This window comes from Macaca thibetana, chromosome 14, assembly GCF_024542745.1.
Source record: "Macaca thibetana thibetana isolate TM-01 chromosome 14, ASM2454274v1, whole genome shotgun sequence".
Lineage (NCBI taxonomy): Eukaryota > Metazoa > Chordata > Mammalia > Primates > Cercopithecidae > Macaca > Macaca thibetana.
Window position 1 is genome coordinate 33413694 of NC_065591.1, and position 5703 is coordinate 33419396.

Consider the following 5703-nt stretch of genomic DNA (forward strand, 5'->3'; position numbering starts at 1 on the left):
CATAGATGAACCAGGACCTGGAAGGTTCAGTATTCCATAGAATTCCATACATGCTCTAATCTGTCCCTATATCATTCCAGTGTGCCCTCGGGTCTGTCCTAGCACAATCACCTCTATCTTCTACTTTGAGGGACCTTCACTTTCTCTTCCTGACACTGGGCTGTTCCTCTGCAGCCCCTCAGGTGGTAGCTTCTCTCCACATCACTCAAACCACAGGGCCTGCCTTCTCTGGCACTTTCATACTTGTTTCTTCCTCTCTAAAATCTTCCAGCTTTGACTCTCATGCCATCAGACTATCCCACATTGGTGGCTATCCAGCTATCCCACACTGGTAGCTGAAGTCTACAGGGTCCCAGGTTTCTCTCACTCATTCTTCGAAGACTTTAGCTCTTGTCTCACCATCCCTCCTCCCAGCATGGCCCCTGCCTTAATTCTTCAGAATTTCAGTATCTATGATCCTTCCAGTGCCCTCGCTTTTCAGTTCCTTGGCCTCTGTTGCTCCAGCTACCACCCACTCCCATGGTCTTACTCTATACTTTGACATTAATTTCACCCCTCCATCATCTCCATTTCACTCTCCAACTATCACTTACTATCTTTCCTGCTCACTCCATCACTTCAACAATTCATTGACCCACTAAAATCTAAAATCCTTTAATCCTATCACTTCTCCACTGGCCTTTATCCCCTCAGGTTTTCACTTCCTTTTCTACCCAGTTTAGATTCCAAGGAATCACCCGTTTGCACACACAAGTAACTCCCTTGCCTCTTTCTCTCCCTTCATCATACTGTCTGTCCTTGCGAAAGCCCAGTCCTAACCAAATCCAACTCTCAGCCTACTCTGTACCTGAGCTGACTGTGCCTAGAGAAAAAATATACACCAGTGAGGTGGACTGGGACCCCAGAGATGCCCAGAAACCTTGTACAAGTCTCCCGTTATTTCACACACCTGTTCTCTAGATGACTCCCAATTTCCCGCCTCATCTCAAACCCACAGTGTCTCCTCCTCCATCTTCTGAAATAATGACCTGACTTAAAATTTTACTGAGAAAGTCAGAAGAGAACAAGCACCTCCACCACATCCTGCTACACTGTATCTGAGCTGTCTACCCTGCTTTGCCCCATTATTGTGAGTGGATCATCCATGCTTCCAAGTAGACCAACACTTACATTTGTGTCCTAGGTCCTATTTCTTCTTGCCTTCTCATGGACACTGATAAGACAATTCTCCACTCCTTCCTTGCATCATTACTTTTTCCTTCTCTAGTGAATGATTTCCCAACAGAATCCAAACATGAAGATTTTTTCTCCCAACCTTTAAAAAACCTTGATCTCTATCTACTGCTCCATTCTTCTGCTTACCTCTTTGCAACAAAAATCACTGAAATAGTTATAGGTATTTGTGTTGCCTCAAGTTTCTCTCCTTTCATTATGTTTTTATTCCAATATTCTATTCCTACTAGTCACTTTCCCCAACAATCCATGACATATTGATAAATCCAACAGTCAATTCTCAGTTCTCATCCAACATGACCTATTTACAGTATTTAACACTGTAGTTGTTTAAAGGTTGATCGTGTTCTGCTTCCTCAAACACTTTCTCCAACTGGACTCTTGTGTGCCAGCCTTTCCTAGTTATCCTCCTGCCTTTCTAGGGGCTCCCCTCAATTTCTCTTCATCTTCCAGACCTCTAAACATCAACATGTCCCAAAGCTTGATCCTTAAGCTTCTTCTCTTCCTATATTGACTTCTTTGTTGACTTTATTCATGTTTAGCTTTAAAACTCCAGACTCATATGCTCAACTCTTACATGACATTTTTACTTGGATTTCTAATAGGCATCTCACACTCAGTATATTCAACACCAAATTCTTTGCCTTTTTACAGAAACCTCCTCCTCAGTCTTCCTCACCTCTATAATGACAAATCTGTTCTAGTTTCTCAGGCCAAAACCTGGACATCATCCTTGACTCTTCTTTGACTCACAGCCTTATCCAATCTATTAGGATATTCTTTAAAATATATCCAGAATCCAGTTATCTCTCACAGCTACCACTGCTACCATCATCAGCTTTTACCTGGATTATTGTAACAGTCTCCTAACTGCATTATGCATTGTTGTGAATGCTGCTGATTGTTTCACCACATGTGGGTCAATACAGGTTGACCAATTGATCAATTCTACTTATAGTTTGCTGTGGACATGTGACTAAGTTCTGAACAAAGGAATGTGAGCAGAAGGAATGCGTGCCAGTTTCAAGGTAGACCATGGACCTAAAAACCATGGACACACCTCCTGCACTCTCTCCACTTATGAACCAGAACCTGGAGGAACCTGTGGTTCATGTAGATAAAGGCAATGGCCTAAGGGATAGAGAATCCTAGATATCTGGAAAACTACATAAAGCAAGCTGCCTGCTACCCTGAAACACACACCTCAGACTGTTAGATGAAAGAAGAATGAACTCTTATTCTCTTTAATCCACTGAATTTTTTCTGGGGCTATTTTTTACAGAAATTTAGCCTTACCCTACCTAAAACAAGCACCTCAAATATAGAACCTAAAACCTACAAGCTCCTCAAAAACTTGAAAAGATATTTGAATTCTTGCTCTCATCCCCAAAATTAGTAGCTCCAAAATATGGAAAAAAAAAAAAAAAAGGAAGTAACTGTGAAGTCAGCATTGGTCAGGTCCTGCGTTCACTCCTGTAATCCCAGCACTTTAGGAGGCCAAGGTGGACAGATCACTTAAGCCCACAAAATTCAAGATCAGCTTGGGCAATATGGCAAAACCCTATCTCTACAAAAATAAATCTAAAAATTAGCCGGGTGTAGTGGTGCACGCCTGTAGTCCTAGCCATTCAGGAGGCTGAGGTAGGAGGGTCACTTAAAGTGGAGGTTGGAGTGAGCCAAAATTACAGCCATTGCACTACAGCCTGGGCGACACAGTAAGACCCTGTCTCTCTCTCTCTCTCTCTCTCTCTCTCTCTCTCTCTCTCACACACACACACACACACACACACACACACACACACACAGAGTCAGCATCGATAAATGTTTATATGACTAAAAATGTTGACATCATGTCAACACACCAGCTGCAACTCAACTTATATGTCATGTATAAATGTAGTAAAGTTTAATCATAAAAATGAAATGAATAATTCATTCCTAATGAAATTCAAATTTATCAAAATTATTTTAAAACAGTTAATAGCAAATAATTATGTTGAAGTATGGGTCATGTTATCATTTGATATGATGTGGGTAAGGCTCAAAGTAAAAGCACTTAGGTCCTAGCATGGTCTTAAATGATGCTACCTGACCCTGCTATTTACTAGCTGAGTTACCTCGGTCACTCAGAAGTTGTCCAAACTTCTGAGACTTTTTCAGAAGTTTCCATTTTCTGAAAAATGGGAAGGGGACAGAAAATAATACCTGTTTTACAGGGTTGCAAAAAGAACAAAAGTATATACTAGTTTTGAAAATACTTTACACACATTGTAGGAACATATGGGATGAGTAATATTACATTATATATTTCCATAAAATCTCAGTGTTTGAAAGAAGTCTAAAAATCACTTACGTGCACACATATCAACAAACTTATCTGGAAAGATTTTTTTAAACACTGATAGCAAAGCCTCTGTCTCCAAAGAGTCTCATTAAGTAGGCCTTGGGATTCCATATTTTTAAAGCTCCCCTATGCATAAGATACTGATAGTGTTGGTTGCTTTCAATAGGTAAGAATGGGGTGGCTGTATGACTGGATAGGAAGATTTTCATAAAATATTTTCTGAACTATAGAATTTTGAACCACATGAATGTATTTTCATTTTGACAAGTAATCATATTTAAATTATTTAATAAATTAACCAATAGATAAAATAAGTGTTTCTGGAATGATTCTGGCCCTGATACAGTTTGGGAAGTAGGTTAATTTCCCTAACTACTCCTTCATGCAGGTTTAGTCTTCCCCACACCCCAGATTCCACATGAACATTCCCAATGTCTTCACTCCCCTTACCTTACAAAGCAGCCCAGGCAGCTGTTAGCATATTGTTCTGTGTATGTCTGTGTCAAAGTAAGGGATGCCATAGACATCATCACATAGGTGGGAGCCACAGCACAATCTCTGACCCACAGCATAACTGAATTGATCAATGACAGTGAGAAATTTGATAACAGGATTTACTGGATATAATTCTGGTGGGTCGCTGTCTGTCACCAAGACAGAAAACTGACATTGATTTTATCTTCAGATTTTTGCTTGACCTACCAATGTGATTGTGGCTCTGGTTATCAGGGAGCTCTCAAAATGGGATACGAGCCCTTGTTTAATCAGCATTGTGTCTGCCTTGTCCCTGATTCTTATTATCTAATGCAAATGGGCTTCCTTATTACCTAACATAGTAGGTTCAAGCTGGGAGAGCCAAACAAACTGAAGCTACAAAATGCAAGCAACTGAGCACTGTCTTGTCCTAGGGACAAAGTAAATAAATGTGTCAATTCCCCAACCCAAATGCACTACAATAACCAAAGAGAAGAAATCACTTCTAAAGATTTGAATGGAAAGTGTTTAATTTTGTACTTGGTTCCACGATTTTGGAATGGAAACCAGTCCTTTTAACTCAGAAGACTATACCAATTGCCCCTATTTCCCCCACCTCCACTACCAAATTCCTATTATTTGTTCTCATTTGAATGGTCTGAAACTGTCAAGTAACAGAAAGGTTGTTATCAATACTGCATCTGCCCCAGATGGATTAGAGGGAGAAGGATGTTTGTGGCTCCCTGTAATCCCTCCATGGACTCCAGGACTTTGAGTTTCTCCAGGGAATGTGGCAAAGCCACGGGAAATCCCCAAGAGCAAAATGTTGCAGGCTGCTCTCTGGTTTAGCCACCAAACACAGAAAAAGTAATGCAGGGAAAAAAAATTAGAGAAAACTCTTCCTTGTCTGCAAATCAGAGGCGGTTGAACGCATGAGTTGTTTTATTCCTCCTGAGGTCCACTGTTGCCTGTCAGTCTCTAAGGAACACATACCTTTATGCGTGTCTTCTGTTTCCAGAGTGAACCCCAAAGCCACCTGCTTCAAGTAACCTCATATGGAGTCGGAGATGTGTACTGATGTTGCCTCCAGTCTCATTCTGTTTCCAAGCCCACAAATAGATTTGAGGGAGGCTTTGAACAACATCTTTATATTCTCTGTGCTTGAGTTCCTCTAAATTGAATGGCATTTGCCATTCACTTTCATCATGGAATTGAGGGGAAGTAGCTACAATGGGATTTGTAAAAAAGATTTTTGAGCAGATTGTAAGGAGAGAACAATGAGTCATAAAGTAGCCATTCTTTACTCTTTTAAGCAGTAATTTATATTTATTGAAATTCATAGTGCACACATAAGCTATGGGAAGACAGCAAGGGAAGCAGAGCATAGGTGAGTGTTCTAATAGAAACATAGAGTAAGAAAACAGAATAATATTAGCTGAAAAATTCAAGTTCCTTACATCAAAAAATTTAGGATCACAAGCAATATTATAAGCAATTCTGAAAATATTTTCTTTTTTCTACTCTGATGCATTTTGTTGGCATTTGTTGTATTAAAATCTCAGCATATGCTTTATTTATTAAAATGAATTTGGTATAAAAAAAACAAAAATTTTCAGCCTATTTGTCACAATTGTAGAGTATTGGATTTTTAA